Source organism: Microtus oregoni, unplaced genomic scaffold (genome assembly GCF_018167655.1).
Source record: "Microtus oregoni isolate MIOR12 unplaced genomic scaffold, Mior012 000034F_ref0000314, whole genome shotgun sequence".
NCBI lineage: Eukaryota > Metazoa > Chordata > Mammalia > Rodentia > Cricetidae > Microtus > Microtus oregoni.
This window is the reverse complement of record NW_024543093.1, coordinates 20,990,758-21,010,362: the sequence shown is the minus strand read 5'-3', so window position 1 is coordinate 21,010,362 and position 19,605 is coordinate 20,990,758.

Below are 19,605 nucleotides of genomic sequence, written 5' to 3'. Positions count from 1 at the left end.
GACTTATGGCAGGACATCCCCCAACCTAAGACAGGGTCCTGGGAACCCTAGGACGGGTAAGGGGGGAAAAAGGCATGGTCCCCACTTGACCTTAAAATCATAAGGCGCCCCTCTGTTCCCAGGAGAGGTAAATTGCTTCACCATTCGAGAGGAGGGTCTCTCCTTGTCCCAGTCTCCTTTAGATCTGACACCATGGTTGGACTCTGACCTGATGCCCTCCACTTAATAGCTGCCTGTCTTTATAAAAGAAAGGGGAAACTGTAGTGAGCCGGACAGGATCGCCATTACAAGATGGCGCCGACATCCTGTCTTGTTGGAAATAAACAACTCCATATTTGGCTAAGCCTTTGAGAGTTGCGTGTCCCCCGCTTCCGCATGTGCGGTGGAAAAGGGTCCCTGGGCCTATCCTGATGCAGTCTGGTGTCAGCTGTTGGTGACAGCCAATCACAGGGTGACCCGTGTGCCATTTCCATATATAAGCAGCTGCCTTAGGGCTCTCGGGCCCCCCTCTCGCTTCCTGCCCCCCTCTCGTTTCCTGCCCCCCTTCGCTTCATGCTCTCTCTCAATCAAGGGCACTCCAGTAAAGCGTGATCTGAGTAGAATCCTGGTATGGTGGTTGTTCTTTCTTGCTGGTCGAGAAGTCCGCCGCAATACTGTTATTGGAGGAGTGTGAATAAACATCATTTACTCCCGAGGAGGAGTCCTTGACAGACCAACATACAAATACCACCAAAGTCTATCTTGTTCACCAATGAGTTTTCTGGGGGTTACCTACAGGAATCTAGGTGTGAGATTACTTACAGGGATAGAAATTACTCAAAGACAGCTGTATCACCATGTGAAGGGACCCACACACAGTGGGATGCTCCCTCATGGTTCCTGGCACAAACCACACCCAAACACCTACTTTGCTTTATTTAGCAGAAAAGAAAAAGTAACTAGTTTAGAACTCCGAATGCTGGGTTCATCCTTGTAGATTCCTGGGTTAGCCAGGTTTCTTGCTAACACTATAATGGCTCCCTTAATCAAGATATCTCTTTCCTTGCTCTCATATCTGTCTTTCCTCCATCTGAACTATTCCATTCCCTCAAGATCTCCTCAACCCTCCCCTTCTCCCCTTTCTTCTACTCCCTGCCCCCATGCTCCCAATTTTGTCAGGTGATCTTGTCTGTTTCCACTTACAATGATCAGTTAGTTAAATTATAACCACAGAGTAATTCCAAATTATGAATAATCATTTTTTAACTACAATTTTAGGCAGCAATGGTTTGCTCTGGAGTGGTGTTGTTTTCTATACGATTGTTCTACATGTGAAAAACAAGAACTTTTACTTCTATATCAGAAGATATATAACAGGAAAAATTAGAAGCACAAAACTAGATTCATATCAACTATTGGTAGCATTTTCCTTAATATTGGTATAATAAAATAATAATTCATGTTATGCAAGTAAAACACTGAAGTATAGCCCCAAAAGTTAGTGTGATTATACCAAAAGAATATTATGTTGAGAGTCCGGTTTTATCCCATGCTTTTTCAGTCACAGTCCATCTTGCCTTAGTGAGCTCCCAATAGATCAGCCCCACTGTTTCAGTGGGTGGGTGCACCCCTCACGGTCCTGACTTCCTTGCTCATGTTTTCCCTCCTTCTGCTCCTCATTGGGACCTTGGGAAATCTTTCTGGTGCTCCAATGTGGGTCTCTGTCTCTATGTCCATCCATTGCCAGATGAAGGTTCTATGGTGATATGCAGGATAATCATCAGTATGGCTATAGGATAGGATCATTTCGGTTCCCTATCCTCAGCTGCCCAAGGAACTAACTGGGGACATTGCCCTGGACATCTGGGAGCCCCTCTAGGTTCAAGTCTCTTGCCAACCCTAAGATGGCTCCCTTAATGAAGATATATGCTTCCCTGCTCCCATATCCATCCTTCCTTTATCCCAACCATCCCATTTCCCCAAGTTCCCCCCATCCTCCTCTTCTCACCTTTCTCTCCCCATCTCCCCTTACCCCCATCCCACCCCACCCCCAAAATCCCAATTTTTTGCCCGGCAATCTTGTCTACTTCCCATATCCAGGAGGATAACTATATGGTTTTTGGGGGGTTCAGGATAAAACCAGACTCTCTGAACATGGCGGACAATGAGGGCTCATGGGAAGCCAAGGACAATGGCACTGGGTTTTGATCCTACTTCATGTTCTGGCTTTGTGGGAGCCTAGCCAGTTTGGATGCTCACCTTCCTAGACCTAGATGGAGGTGAGAGGACATTGGACTTTCCACAGGGCAAGGAAACCTGACTGCTCTTTGGGCTGAAAAGGGAGGGGGAGAGTAGTTAGGGGAGGGAGAGAGGAGTAGGAGTGGGGGAATGGGAGGCTGGGAGGAGGCAGAAATTTTTTTCAATAAAATATAAAAAAATAAAAAAACGAAAAAAAGAATATTATGTTGAGTAAAAGTTTATAATCGTGTAAAAATATACAGAGTATGTTTTTCTAAAAAATATAAAAAGATATGGAGGCATCAGGTGGCTAGCTACAAAGGACTATGGCAGAATGATGAAACTTCTTAGGATGCTTCTGCCAAGAGCAGGAAGAAAGTTGTTAGATGAAAGACAACAGGTGGCGAAAGGCAACAGTGTGGCAGAGCCCCTTAGTTAATTTGAGTACAATCTGTTAAACTATTATCTTGTAGTTTATATGTTACATTTACTTAGTAAACATGTTTATTGGCTACTGAAAATTTAACAAAATCAATTTAGTATAGAAAATAATGTATTTGGGCTTCTATATGCTTGGTTTCTGAACTATACTGAATATGATCCAGGAATAAACCTGCATCAGGAAAATGCAAAGAAAATCTGCATTCAAATTCTGTCTCAGCCAAGTTAGTTGGTTATTGTAAAAAGAATAGAAAAGTAAAAGGTAGGTGTGAATGTAGCTAAAAAAAATTCATACATTATAGATGGCAATGTAAATTAATTCCATGACTATGAGAAACAGTAAAAGTAGAACTACATAGTAACCACCAATACCAACTGTGGATCCATATGAACTCCACATACAAAAATCAAAACAAAGAAAAACAAAACCAAATAAGCAAAAACAACAACAAAGACAAGATATGGAGTTAGCTTGGATGTCTGTTAACAGGTGCATTGATAAAGAGAATATATACATATATATCTCAAAACATATATCATATTAGAGTATTGTTCAACTGTAAATAAGAATGGAATTCCAAGGGGCTGGAGAGATGGCTAAGAGGTTAAGAGCATTGATTGCTCTTCCAGGGGACCCGGGTTCAATTCGCAGCACCCACATGGCAACTCACAACTGTCTGAAAGGAATCTGACACCTTCACACCAATGCACATAAAATAAGGTTAAATAAATCATAAAAAATATTTAAAAAAAAGAATGGAATTCTAATGTTTTTAAGATATGGGATTTCAAGCACCATGATGAGTGAAATAAGTTAGATACACAAAGAAAACTATCATGTTTCCTCTCTTGGTGAACTTAAGACAGATGACAAAAACATAGAAGAGAGGCTGTTAGGCCCTAGAGATACAGTAGGGACAAGAAGGGAGACAAGATAATTATGTGCATGGAAGTATCACGGCATAGCAAATTAACTTGTACAATTAACACACGTTGATTAAATGAGATCCTAGAAAATGAAAATGCTCTTACATGTGACTGTTGTTCACCAGTCATAAACACAACAATATAAGAGTGTCAACAAGTGACTTATCAGAGAAGCAGGTGGGCATTCAGTCAGTAAAGTTACACTAGCTGTTAGTTTGTCATGGGTATTATGGGCTATTTGGGACTGTCTGCTTGGCTTAAAGTATAAAACCTTGCTAGAAAAGAAATTCCTGATCTCTTTGCATACCCTGTAAGCTCATGTACAGTATTGAATCTTTGTCACATGTGATACTGAGAGCCTGTGAGAAAGCAGCAACTCCAGAGGGAGATCAACCATGTCATCAGGGAGACCCAGAGTATTTTTCCAGTGGAGACAAAATTGAGATCTAGTCATGAAGAATGAACTGAATGTTGTGAGGGAAGAGGACAGGAGGGAAACAGCAGGGGGTATCAGGCAGAGAAAGTAGGAGACTCTGCAACCAAGGTTGGAAGAAAAAGGGTGAATCAGCTTGACCGTAAAAGCTTCAGGAACCTGAATGAATGAAGGACAGTCTCATAGTCAGGCTATAATGAAGTCTGGCCCCTGACTTCAGTGTAAAATGTGAACGATAGTTCACTTGAATGGCATCAAGGTAAAGAGACCAGAATAAAAGTGTCTTTCAAGGAAGAAATAACATGAGTCAGAAATAAAAGGCACTGGCAGAGGGCACAAGATAAAAGGAAATAATTAGGCAATTAACAAGGAAAGAGGCTGTGGTGTGTAGCTGCTGACTGGATCAATGGACACTAGGCAGACATGCTGCAAAGTCTTGGGGAGCCCAAGTTTTCAGCTAATAAAATTTAAGGCAATTTTAAGTAGATTTTAACTCTTTTTTTTTTATTAAAATTTGGTGGTCAATAAGAAACTTACTAAAAAGAATAAACTGAAATATGTTTGGACATTAACAGACACCTTCTGGTACTTGTTATGGCCCTATGATAGGGCTCCAGTAGAAAAAGTGAGTAGCCTAGGGTGGGGGTAGGAGGAAGGATAAGGAAAGCAAGGTCAAAATAGGTGAGAAGGATACAGGAAGAGTTGGGAGAGAAGCTGTGTAGGTGGTTATCTTTTCTCATTATCACATTTACTACTCCAATTCAAGCTGGCATGTTTTACAGTACCCGCTATGTGTCAGGTGCTATGAATGTGGTTTATGTGTATGAACTTGTCCACAAAGGGCAAGGTATAACAGTCTCTCCTCCTTGGCTATGTTTATCCAACGTGCCCAATTATGGTAGTGAAAAATAAGAGGTGAAAGATAACCTTGCAGTGCTAATTACAGTACGTAATTTATATTGTTCCTCTTAATGATAACTTCCATTCTCACTTAACAAGATTTTAAGAAAATATTAATAGATTGGAAACCATGTTTCCAGCTTAGTACTCTAGTTAACAGTCCAGTTGAATATTAATCACCTGCTAGTGGCTTTATACAGGGTAGTGCTTGAGGTGACGAGGAACAGCAAGGTCAGCTGTGCATTAGATGCACCATCTAACAGGTCCTTCCAGAGGCCTAGTGTCAAGGTGAACTGGATACATTCTTCAGGGGCATAGCTTGCTTCTATTTTGCAGTTGTGCTGTGTGCTGCAGGTTGTTGGGGAGACTCATGGTAATATGGACATGATGTGTTTATATTTAGACAGGATCTAAACTACAAGATGGTTTCTATCTCAAATTCTCTTACATCTGCTGACAACAGATGTCTTTGAAAGCTTCTTTTAGCCGGGTGGTGGTTGCGCACGCCTTTAATCCCAGCACTCAGGAGGCAGAGGCAGGCAGATCTCTGGGAGTTCGAGGCCAGCCTGGTCTACAAGAGCTAGTTCCGGGACAAGCACCAAAGTTACAGAGAAACCCTGTCTCGAAAAACCAAAAAAAAAAATAAAAATAAAAAAAAAGAAAGCTTCTTTGATCAGTTAAAACTTTTTTTTTAATCAGGTGTTTCATCCATCTTTAATCAACTCAAAGAAGCAAGTATTTTGAGCAGCAAAGTCTTTCTGGCCCCACGAAAGACCATGTACTGCACACACAAGCTGTTTTGCAGTGTCAATCATCTTCCCAACTAAAGTTCAAGTTCCTTTAAAGAAGAAACAATGTCTTAAGCTTATCCTACAAGCCTTAGCATGTCACCCAAGACCTGTGAAGAAAACTCCTCATGTTCCACATTGCTGCTACTTGTCCCTTGACACTTGTTTGTCTCAAGTAAAGTATCTTCATCTCTCTGGAAATTAATTTGTTCTGATATAAATGTAGGAATATATCCTGAAAATTAAACAAGATAATAATTTTGGTGCTACAATGTAGAACTATGTGAATGACCAAATATAGCCAGAGGAGTGTTAATAGTGCTTGTCTCAAGAAGGACTAGATTCACACAAACTCATATAATCATTTCACTTTGAAATGGGAGTGGTCAAGGAAGACTGTTTCTCTGGTGTAGCAAACCTCTTATGTCAGAATATCTAAACTGGGTGGAAATATAAGCTTTACATGATTCATTCATTGTTCTAAATGGAACAACTAACTTATATACTTTATTTTTTATTATTGTATTTTTAAAGTTACAGATACATCTTTATTCAAAACTCTGATCTACCAAACTAGCATTTTCCACCAACTCAAGGAGCAGAGACCTTCACAAACTTCAAAATATTTTGCTTTTGTAGGGGCCTTGGCAGCAGCCATTGCTGTTTTCTTGGATGCTTGCTTAGCCTTTTGCTTCCTTGTCAGCCCTGATCGCTTGCTCTTGCTGAGCTTTCTGAACTTCTGTTTTCTGATTCTCTCAGCCGTTACATCATCAAAAGATGCACCAGTGATGGCCAGTTGGCATTTGACTGCACGACAGGTTCTTTTTTGTGTTTTCTTTAGTGGAAGACAGTCCAGTTTATCTGCCAAGGATTACTTTTGGAAAGGAATTCCAACTTGCATTTTGCGTTAAGTAACTGGAAAATCTTCCCGTCTGTCCTGACATAGTGCCACCCATGTCCGCGGTACATCTTGGACACACTGAAATTATGAGAACTGCCACCTGGCCTGAGGAAAAGATGATGAAGAGTAAATTATGTATTTTAAATATGCTGGAAATATTTATGGTCACTGACAAAAACTGGAGAGAAAATCAGTACACATAATAAGAAAGTTAAATTACTCTCATCAAAGTGGTATTAACTGTATAATAAATTCCTATTTTAAAATCATATAGTTAAAATAATATTTAACTTTTATGAATTTTCTGTTTCATTTATAAAACTTATCATTAAATTATTGTTTTTTAACTTGTTTTGTCTAAATGTCTTCTCAACTTGTATTTTAGATGTCAATCATAACATGAATTTATATCTAAACCTGTTATTAAAATCATACAAGTCAAAAAATTACCATCCCTGCCATATTCTGCTCAATGTACTTTCAAGTTCATGGTTGCCAAAATTTTTCCCATGAAATAATATATAGTTGAATGAGCAGAGTTTACTCCAGAAGTTTTGAAGCCTTTTAAGCTATAAGAAGGAGACAGGAAGGTAGGGTATCAACTCCTGTCTTTCTAGAAGCACGTATCTCATGTGTGTCCATATAAGCGAAAGAAACTGAAGTGATGAGGAATGAACAGACAGATTGCAACGTGGTCTACAAGCACAGCTTCCCGAGCACATCTACATCATAGTTGAGATCCTGATTGATGCTCAGAACACAACTCATCTTTGCTGGCTTTCTTCTAGGATATTCACTTCCTTCCATTAATGCTGGGAAAGTGGAGCTGCTTTTTCTCATTGTGGTTTCTGTTGAAACATCTGCATCTGATTTCTCAAGAGAAGAGTTTCATAGAAGTAATAAAATCAAACGTGGCCACAGTCAAACTAGCCATTTCAGAATAAGTAGAGACACAGCTTTTTTTAATTTTAACATGGCCATGTGGTCTTGTCTTTTAACACGATTTAGAATTTATCACTAGTAAAAGTTTATAAGCCATGTTGGTTTGTTATGGTAAAAGAAATTTAATTAATTTCTATGGCACTTTCCAGATCATTCTAAAACCTGGAATAGAATAATTTGTACATTCAATTAGAAAGTGAAAATATGCACATAGTTTTTTGCATTTCAAGTAAGCTCTCTAGTGCTGACTATTGCTTGAGGTAAAACTCAAGTGCAATCATAGGAAGTACTCAGATTGAAAGAGGAGCGAAGGAGACAGCAGCCTTGCCAGGAAGAGATCAATGGAAAGACAGCCACAGAGTCAGATGATATATTAGATGGCCGCGATAGTTCATTGGCTAAAATCAAAATTATATTCATTCTTCAGCATAAGGTTAGTCTATAAATCTATAGTTCTACAAGTTCAATGACTAAGCTGATATGAATAAGAATAAACATAATTTTTAAATCTCAAAAATAGCTAAAAGATATCGACAATAGCTAGATTATTCTTGGACTTATTTTGCTAAATAGATATCAAAATGGCAAAGGAAATAATGGCTTGAAGTTTTATAGCCAGGGAACCATCATCATCAAATCATAAATAAGGCACATTTTCTTTTCTTTCATGCAAATATTCAAAAGAATTCTATGTATAACTCCCCCATGGAAATGTCCAGATTGGAGATTATCAGTCTACATTTAAGAGAGGAAGCGTGCAATAAGCATGTTCAGGATATTCAAATCAACAATGAGCCCAGTGGAAAATTCACAAAGAAAGAAGCTTCTGGAAATTCCTTAACAGAGAGAAGACAGAAGAGCAAAGTTGTGAATGACGGTAATCCTAGAGCTGACATTACTCCCCGCACAAATAACAGTGTGGCGCAAAGCATCTGGAGGAAGGGAGGAGACCACTGCTGTCTGCCTGCTGTGCATTTTGTTGCATGTTAAACACACCTTTAACTGTGAAAGAAGCTATCAGGGTTTCTAGATTTGAGACTTTTGTTTTGTTTTGTTTGTTTTTTGAGACAGAATTTCTCGTTTTGGAGTCTGTCTTGGAACTCTCTCTGTAGACCAGTCTGGCCTCTTGAATACTGGGATTAAAGGCACACACCACTATCACCTGGCTAGAATTAAGACTTTTTACTTAAATATATAAGTTCTGCCTTTCCTTACTTGTGATTTTATCTATGACTTTAAACTGTTGCTTTTTCTTTTTCATGAAAATTAAGTTTGTTTTAACTGCTATATGAGTACATGAAATGCATTTCAGAGAGCTATCATGTGTTGTTTCAATATACTCACTGATATATAAATTTAAATCAGGTGAAAAATCTGTCTCTTAACATTTATCATTTGTAATAACAATATTAAAAATCCTTTTTCTGCCTGTCTGAAATATACAATACATTACTGCCTGATATTGTACAACCAAACTAGGGGACAAAGTCCCTCTCCCTTGCTCTTATTTAACTGCTTTATTACCATGAAGAGCCTCTCTCTTCCATCCCTATTCTTCCAGTCTCTGATAACCACAGTTTACCCTCAATTTTCCTTGACTTACTAGGCAGTGCTCTGCCTGTTTGTTTTCTTATTAATGCCACATTTTCCTCATACATAAGTGTTTTGGTATTTCATATTTATTTGTTTATTTGTTTTAACATCTCAACCAAAGTTTCCTTCCCTCTCTCCTTTCTGCAAACTCCCCCTTCCCCATCCACTCTTCCTCCACTGTTTCTATTCAGATGCAGGCAAGCATTCCATGAATACCAGCTAACTATGGTATATCAAGTTGCAGTGAGACTAGACTCTTTTATTAAGGCTTAATAAGCCAAACAGGTAGGAGGAATAGAGGAGTCAGAGACAACCCCTGCCCTCACTGTTAGGCTTCTCACACAGAGACCAAGTTACACAACTATGACATATATGCAGAGGGCCAGGTCAGCCCCATGTAGACTCCCTGGTTGGCAGTTTAGTCTCAGTCAGCCCCTATGTGTCCAGGTTAGTTGGTTCTGTGGATTTTTTTCCCCTGCCCGTGACACAACTGGGTTCTATGGTGCTTCCTTCCTGTTTTCTGCAGGATTCCTGCAACTGACCTAATATTTGGCTGTGGCTCTGCACCTGTTTTTTGTTTTATTTCAGTTGCTCTATGAAGCCTCTCTCATGACAGTTAGGCTAAGCATGAATCTATGAGTATAGCAGAATATCTTTAGGAAAGAAAAAAATTTCACTGATTTTTTTTCCATTCCTGTTTGGTTCTTTCCTAGGTCTCTGGGATATCCTACCTCTGGGTCATGGCCCTCAGGGTGGAACTCCCTATGGAGGTATGGATTTTCAGCTATGCCAGACATTACTTGGTCACTCCTACAATTTCTGTGCCATCTTTACCCCAGCTTATTTGTAGGCAGGAGGAATTATAGGTCAAAAGGTTTGTGGGTGGATTACTGGCCCAGACCCACACCTGGACATGTTCCCTGGTTACAGACGATGACTGGTTCATGTTCAATATCCACTATTGGTAGGAATAATAAGTTTTAATTATCATCACGCTTTTGTATTAGTCATCACACTGCAATAAGGTGGTTGATGTTGGAGTGAGCCCCTTATCAACACTGGCGTCTGAGGTGGCTGATTGAAGAAAACTGTCTGGCTTTTTCTGAGTGGCTGGGTCATCGTTAAGATGCTGGAAGGCAAAAGTTGCACTAGAGAGGAAAAAAATTAAAGGGGAGAAGAGATCTGGAGTGAGGGAGTCTTAGGAGGTCTGGGGTTAAGAATGAAAAAAATTAAATGATACTTATTCTGTTAATGATCCGCTTGTGTTTGATTTGTTTAGGTGGGTCCGGCTGACACCCTGGAGTTAAAGAAAGTGTCTTAAAAGAAATAGATTTTAACTGTATATTCCTTAACATTTCAGGGGCCACTGCTACAGTCAGCGGCTGACCTGTTATGTCGAGGAGCTCTGTTGAGAATCTGCTTACCGCCTGAGCCCTTGACTCCATATTTGATGATGGTATCTGTAATGACAGCTGGATGGTTATTTATGAATTTAAAGAAGGGAGGGTGTGTTAACACAGCGACGGATGGGACCACTGTTTTTCTTAGACTGGGGTAGAGGGGTTTGAACCTGGTGTCTTTAAGCTTGGCAGCTTATCTCATCGGCTGGCCAGGTGAGTGCAGTTACCACGTGGCAGTGATTCCGGGCCTTGTCATTTCTTGCGTGGTACACCTTGAAAGCCACCTCTAGGATCTGTGCCTGTGGGGTTAGGGGACCCTTCTCCAAATGTCTGAGCTTTGCCTTGATGTCTGAGTAGCATTGGTTGATGAAGTGGGTCATCAGGAGCTGTCTGCCCTCCGTGGATTCTGGATCCATGTTTGTGAACTGTAACATAGCTTTAGTAAGGCGGTCAAGAAATGCAGAGGGATTTTCCTTAGTGTCTTGGAAAATTTCTGCAAGTTTAGAATAATTTACTGGTTTGAGAGCAGTCTTCCAAAGCCCCACCATGAGGCAAGTTAGAAACCGGTCTCTGGCCAGAATGCCCCCGGGAGAGTTGTAATCCCAGCGGGGTTCCTGGTCTGGCACTGCCTCTGCCGCTGGGGGATGGGAAGCGAGCATTTGGTGGACTTCATCAGCGTGCAGCCTCACCTGTTCCCAGACCTGCCGGCGCTCCTCGGGAAGCAAGTTATTACAGAGAATCATATAAATATCATGGTAAGTTAGGTTGTAAGATTGGGTTAAATATTGAAACTCTTTTGTGAAATTAGTGGGGTCAGCTGTGTACGACCTGAGTAACTTAGAAATATGTGAAAGTTCTGATAAGGCGAAAGGAACATGAACTTTCATCAGGCAGAATGGCGGCTGGTTTAACTTGATCAGGGCCGGACTCCGCTGCTGCAGCGGGTGAGTGCGTGAGGGGAGGGGTGAAGGAAGGCGCAAGGTGATGGGTGGGGTTAGAGCCTGAGGGGGTTTTGGAGGATCGAGGGGGCGGGGTAGGGCGGGGAAATGACCGGAGGAATCCGAAGATGATTCCGACAGCCTGCGCATCCTGTGGCGAGAGGAAATTGTTAGCTGCCTGCACGATCATGACCGGCTGCAGGAAAAGTTGAGTGAAGCTAGATTGGAAGGACTGGGATATATGGGACGGGGGGAATGGGACTTTTTTGGGGATTTAGAGGAGCGGATAGGCGACCCAGAGGAATATTTATGCGGGACTCCTGGAGACCTAGGAATGGAACGTTTAGAGGCGTCATGGGGGGAAGGTGTAGGCGAGTCCTTTCTGTGCCTAGAAGAAACTTTTGAAGAAGGAGGGATAGGGGAGGTGTCCCCTGATTGGGCAGGGCAGGAAGGGGTGATCCCACGAGGTCGGGGGGACGGAGGCTCGTCAGCTGGATCCATGGCAGGAGCGGAGGGTTCCTGTAAGGAAGACATTGCTAAGAACATGTGAGCAGGTGAGCAGTGAGAAGTGGTAGAAGGGTCAGTCTTTAGGGCCATATAAAAGAATGCCATAATGTACATAATTTCTTTCCATTTAGCTGACCAGTGACAGAAATTGGCCAATTCTCGTAGAATATCGGGTTAAATGAACCCTGAGAAGGCCAACAGAAAGAACCCTGTAAATTGTACTTCGACCAAGTTTTAGAGCATAGGCGAATCAATGTAGATAGTTTTATGGAGGGAATCGGGGCATGAGGCTTCAGAGCTTCCAGAAGCTGCCCGAGAGGAGAGGATGGTGGAATTGTTTTAGATGGCTTAGAACCCACGGCTAAGAACATAAGCCTGTGCGCAAAAAGGTACCGGGGTACCGCGAACACGGCAGCCCTGAGTACAGGCGTCCGTGTAATCAGGGGGCCGTGCTAGAGCCCAATTGGCCCGAGCCCAGCTACCGACAGGGAAAAAAGCCCCGGCTGGGAGGAGACAATTAAGCTTTTTGGGGGCTGATTTACAACCCGGGGGGTAACTGCTCCGCAGTGGGCAGGAAGGAAGAGAGAGAATGATTAGAAAAAAAAGGAGAGGGAGAAGCTGGAAGCACCGAACTTCCAGGCTTGGACGGAGGCAGGTTTTAGCCGAGGGCAGAAAGCAGGGAGAAGGGGGAGGGAGGTCAGCGACCTTGCCCAGGACGCACCAGAGAAAGCCAACCGGACAGTCTCTGAGCGCCCGGAGGGAGGACGCCAACTTAGGTTAACTCACGAATCAGTCGGTGTTAGATGGCCGTGGTAAACAGGTGGAGGTGGTTGCAGGCAGTCGGTTCACACCTTGTGCTGGTGAAGCCCAGAGGCAAAGCCTCAGGCACCAGGACGGAAAGGTTACCAAGTCGACAGCGGCACCAATGTTGTTCCTAATTTCTGGCTGGCTTTCTTGTCTGCGGGTTAGAGGGTAAAGACAGCACACGGGGAAGAAAACACAGACACACGGAGTCCCACGTGGGTGCACTTTTAATGAGGGAGGGGTAACAGCAGGCAGGTAAAGGTGTGCTGACACAACAGGAGAGGCGGGGGGGAAAAAGAGGAAAAAGGGACGGGGTCGTAGCGACCTTCACCTTTTAACAAGGAATGCAAAGGCTTCTGGGAAATGTGTCCGTGGTCCAGAGGAACACTGGGAGCTGTAGTTCCGCAAAGGAACAACAATATTACCTAAATAGTGAATGGCTCGATCAGATCTTTGAAACCACTTCACATAAAATGGTGGTGCTTATATACTTCTGATAACTTCAGAAAAAAGGATGGCATATTAGTTTCTACTCACTAGAATTTATACCCCATGTTTAGTCTGTATCACCTAGAGGGTGACTTGTTTTAAACAGCTCGAAGATATTGTTTCTGACACCTTTGTCCTGAAGGATGAAGACCAACATGCAATGAAATGGTGCCTGCAATAACTGTAAAATCCAGTAGGAATTAAGCAAATTTGATCTTACTCCCCATCCACTCCAAAGAAGGACATATCTACAGACAGGACCTTGGCCTTCAATGTCCTTCAGAGAGGAAGAAAGGGTTTCTCCAAGGGTTCCAACTGTTCCTAGGCAGAGGTTCTAGGTTACCTGTTTCAGCTCAGTGTCCTGTCCTCAGACCTTTTCAGCAGAGAAGTTGTGGAAACAACTGCTGAAGGCAATCCAAGGAAGACACAAGGAAAGGAGAAAGCAAACCAAATGTTCATGGATCCTTTTAAAGTATAAATTTCGCCAATGGTGAAAGAAGGGGTTAAAAAACCAACATTTTTCACCTATGCAGGGCAATGGACACCGGGAACATGACTATTTTTGTGGAAATCATTTATTTATTTTATCCCTGTTTGTATCTATGCCATGGCTACTCCTGTGCTTTGTTTCCTGAACCTTTAACCTGGGCCTAGTCCAAAGTAAAACTGACAATGGGGTATTTGTTAAGGTGCTTAAGAATTACCAAATACATTTACCTAATGAAGAAAGGAGGAGGGAGGAAAAAAGAGATGGAGGGACTGGGAGAGAGAGAGAGGAAGAGGAAGAGAGAGAGGGAGAGGGGCAGGGGAGAGAGAAAGAGAATTTTCTGCTGTTCTGTTCTGGGCTCTCTTGCAGAGCACCTGTTCTAGTTGTCTCTGAGGCCCTCTGCATAAATGTAGTTCAGCCCTGCTTTCCTTCAGCAAAGGTGATGCTTAATTTTACACTTTTACTTGTAAACACAGAGCCTGTCTTTTAACACCAAACAAGGGCAACATATGGTATATATATGTTCTTTTTGTTGGATGTCACAGAATCACAGAGTTGCCTGCAAAGAGTCTTGGAGGTAGACAAATTTATTTCATTAAAGAAATTTAGGTTCCAAAACTATTGATTTTTCAAATTTTATGCTCATAGGATTCCAGGAGTTGTCTAGCTTTATACATTGAACTTTCTTACTTTGTTTTGTTTTAGTTTCCATATATTCATATACATTTGTTCTTTTGTTCTGGACATTTTGTATAATTATACACGCAATTTTAATATATTTTATATCATTAATAAATAAATGTGCATTATATTAGTATTACCATATTAGAGTTCATTTTGTTCTTTTTCCTTTTTTATATAATGTTCTTTTTCTGTTCTGTACTCTATCTGGGATATGACAACCCATTTAGACATCATGTCTCTATAGATTTCTCTAGGACATGACAGCTCCTGAAGCTCTCCTTGGTTTTAATAATGGGATAGTTTTGAATTGTACTGGTTCACTGAACTTTCTTGAATTTTATAACATCTTTATATTAGCTGATCACATGATAGCCAGAAGATAGCAATTAGCAACTTAAAGCCATATGATTGCTACAGATTAATTGAAAAAAATTAAGAAGATTAAATATTTCTGCTTTTAGTTGCATTAAGAAGATGTTTTATAATTAGAGTAAGTAGCTTTTGGACTTATTATTTACTCTTTGGTGTTGTTTTAAAAATCCAGTCAGATATAATACAATTACTGAGAAAACAAACTTTCCGAGACTTTGTCTAATTATTCAAATTTCCTCTAATTTGGATAGGTAGTTATCAGTGCTTACTCTAAAGAAGAAAGGACAGAACTAGAAAAGCAACAGTGAGCAAGTATTGTGCAAAGCTTTCAACGAAATCCCAATTCCTGTTTGTTGAACTTTCTGTTTAATTCCTCTTGGACAGAACATGTTTGCATAACTGAATCGCCATCTAGTGGCAGCATGTGGGAAAGGCTAGCCCTTGGAGATTTGAGCAGAGCAAGCTAGCTTTTCACCTTGAAAATGGCACTCAATGTAATCCACCATTTCTTCTAAACCATTAAATTGTTGTGCATTTTACACCATTGAAGGACGTATTTACCATCCACATTAACAAACTTGGCTATCTATGACAAGAGGAAGACCAGTTCTGGGTCTCATATTTTTGCTGAATAATTGGAGACGATTCCTGTTGAGTTTGGGGTCTGCCTGTGACAGAGCAGATCAGGGGTAATTGGTCATACCATGTCATCAGCTTAGTTGAAATCAAAATTCTACGTCTCCTTCATATAATTGATAAAATGAACTTTGGTAAAATTTCCTAATTGTATGCCTCTTGAAGATGGGGACACAGAGCAGGGAGTGGAAGATGTAATTTCTGCCTCCTTCACTTGCAAGTTTTAGAGGACTTGATCCTGGATCAATTTCTGTTGTACTGTCTTGTTCCAGTTTAGTGCTCTTTATCTAGACAATGAAGAATAAAGGATGATACCAAAATACCTGGGAATGTTTTTAATCTCTTGTTTCTTAAGAAGAACACACCCATCATTGTTGCAAGCAATGAACTGAACAAGTCTTTTCAAGAAATAAGTGCAGATTTGATGGACAGAAGGACAGGTTTCAGGGGAACATGTAATTGTATAATTCCTGACTACTGGGTATGGGAAGTTCTCATATCTTCTGATCACTCTACTTTGCCTTATCCTGGAGGTAATGTTGGAAAACATTTCCTAAACCACAGACTCATTGCGTGTGACTATTCTTAACCATACACTAAATGAGGTTTTTGCTTTTTCATTTATCCAAAAACTTTTATTGAACATCTGGTTCACAACCACAAATAGAGAATAGTAGGCCCTGGTCATAACTCAATAGCTGACATGTGGGTGTTGTTAGTGTCAAAACATGACATTCAATTAAATATACACTCAACAAATTTTAATACTGTTCCATACTAAATATTTAAGTATGTACCCTATGGAGATTCAGTCATAAAAAGTTCCTGCTATTGGGAAACACAGTCTTGTGGAGGAAAACAGATGCACGAATGCACAAAACAAACAGTGGAAAGAACTAGCCAGTACTGAAGGCTACTTTGGGTCATTTAGTCAGGAGCTGACTTTGTCTGAGCGATGAGGATCCAGACAGATGAATACCAGTGCAAGGATCAGCTAGTGACAAATGAGGAAAACAAGTTTAGAGTACTCTAGAGTTGGAGAGTAAACAATTTCCAAATGAAGACTTTTATTGTTGTTTTCATTTTGTATTTTTCCCAAGGAGAGGCAGTTTTCAACTAGCAGTCTGACAGCCAAGATCAACTCTTCCTGTGTCTGAATGCTATCACAAACAGTCATGTTAAGTTCTTCATCAAAATTGTGGTGTGCCCCAAAAGTAGCTGAAATGAAGCTGGTGTGACCTTTGTGCATCTGTTGGAAATGTATGCATGCTCTGGCTCTGTACTAAACACTTTGCACAGCACATCACTCTGTTTAATCTCCTCATTATTATAAGGAATAAATAGTATTTTTGTTTTACAGACAAGCTCATAAACAGCTTAGATTCATGCTCACTAATACAGATGTAGATGTGATGGGAATAGTCACTTTGTCCTAAAAAATTTAAGCCTTATAAATAAAGAAAAATATACATATAAAAACTTTTAAACCACGCAAAATGAGAAATGACCAATTTAGCTTTCTTCTAATTTAGTAAAAAAGATTGCAATAAAAAGAATAACATTACTTGCAAAGAACTTTGTCAATAAAATGAAGCAAAAATAAAATATAAGTAGCTTTTCTTGCTGAAGTAATTAGATAGGTGTAATAAAAACTTAAACATTTTAGGAAATGGAGCTAAAATATGCATGAAAATATTCTAGGACAGGGTAGACGACTCAGTTACTGCTGAGTATGCTGCCCAGCAGGATGAGCAGGATCAGTCCCTAAGTATCCATCTAAATGTTAGGGGGCATAGTGGCTTCCCTGCAATCGCTGTACTCCAAAGGCAAAGACAAGAATCCTTGAAGCAAACTGACTAGTAATGGTAAGGTCTATGTTCACTGAGAGGTAGGCAGTGAACAAAGAAGACTTCTGACACTATGTACCTCCACATGCATGTTTGTGTGCACATTCAGCCAAACACATATAGGCCCACACATGTACAAACATGCACACATATCACGGACACATGCAAAAACAAAAACAGTCAAAAGAAACCAAACAAATCAAAGGTAACTAATGAATCATTAGATGATGATCTTTATGCAGATCTTTATTAATACAGAAGAAGGCCTTAACTAAACTTTGTTTAATTTTTAAAGCAAAAATAATTTTAATGCACCCATATTCAGAATATAAAATGTTTTATAGACAAAAACACATTTTTTTAAAGCAAACACAGTATGCAGATGTCCTAGGAGATAACAGATCGTTTAAAAGGAAAGATCAGAGACTGGAGCAGGGTGAACTCTGTTATCTACAGAGTCACCCTGAGAATCATTTTTAAATGAACTTCCTTTGATGTGGCCCCCTAATCAGCTCACTGAGAGCTCCAAGGCTGTGTTTCATCATCTCTTCTGATGAAAGCTTGTCAGTAACAATATGCAGTGATTTGAGACAGGACTGAACCCTACCTGTGAATCAGGCAGAAGCTCATGATCTCAGATGTAGCTCATCAGACACTTTGCAAGCACAATATGTGTTTTCCTAGACAACAAACTCTTTCTTCTATAAGCAGACACTTTTGTAGCTTTGCAAAATTATTTTCTCCAAATCAGAAAGGCCTGGTGATGATCTTAAACACTTATCAACATTCCTAGTGATTTGGTTTATCTGTTCTTTATCAGACATATCATTTGCATGTAGGCGCTGAAACCCTGTGATACAATATTCAAATGTATGGCCTCACAGAGGTCTTAGATACTGAATCAAGAGGGGAAAATGTTTCTAAGGAACTCAGAAAGTAGAAACTTTTAACTATATGTTAAAATATTCTATAAAAGGACTCAAAGGCAAAGTTATTTAACCTGATAGAGAGGTCAAATTGCCTTTTCTTCCCATTCTATGAGGAAAGAGGAAGTAAGCTGGAAAGAAATTATCAAATAATTTAAATCATAGAAACACTTCCTAAGACTTAAGGGTTTAAGATTTAAGCTCAGAGATCCATATGATACCTGGGAAGTAAACGTCAGTGATGAAGAGAAGATTTTTAAAACATTGTGAGAGCTAAAACTTTGCATTCTAAGGATCAGACATGCGAATATTTTTGTTCCCTTTAAACAGTATTAGAGACAAGTGGAACAAAGGATTCGCATCCCTGCCTTTCATGCAGTCACCATATTCATCAAGAACAATGGTAAAATATTATATTTCTAGGCATTCAAGATTGTAATCCTCTATATCACTTGGCTTTTAAATACATGTTTTCAGTAAAATTAAGTGTGAGTCACAGAGTTTCGTTCACATCCTGATTCAGGTACTTATTGACTGAGAATGTCAAAACACTGAATGGAGGCACGTGGATGTGAAGGGATAAACAGGCAGTTCACATTCAATTTGAGCAACAGAAAGTGGAAGAATCTATTATCGATGTATTAGAAATCTTTGGGCACAGACGTCAAGTGTTACTTGTGAAAGCAAGCAAGACACTTTCTCCATAGTATGAAAATAAAATAAAACATTAGTGACAAGTCGATGGGCAACTAAACTTCAACCAAGGAGCCTGGAGCCTGAATCAGAACACATAAGAGCTGAGGATAAAGAGACTTTAAAATAAATACCTGTCAAGTTCCATTTTAAAGGAAAGAAGATGATAGGACAAGAAAGAGTCTAGTAACTGACATGGTAATTTTAAAGGATCTTAAAGGCTTTTTGCATACGTCTACTTAAAATATAAACCTGTTGGCATTAAAATATCCTGCATTTGTTTGAATTCATTAAAAAATAAACCCAGTCACCAATAATGTGCGTGTTCCTTCTTTCCCCCATTTTATTTGTTAACAGATCAAAAAATTGTATCTAAAGAAACTGACTTGCATGAAGTATCCATATCTTCTGGACAAATCCAGATCAGCAGGTATCCCGGCCAGTGGGATGCGAACAGTGGTCCCTGATAAACCTAGGAGAGAGGAATGAAAGGGCAAGACAGAATTTCTGATCAAGCCATCTCATTTATTCTTTTTTAGAGGCTGTTATATAGCAAATGGACAAGGGAGAAGGGAAGGGGTGTCAGGTCTGCTGGAATTCAGGTCCGGAGACATCCCTAGCTGATAAGTAAAGACTGAGGGTCTGTGATTGTTGACTAACAAAGGAAAATGCTAATTGAT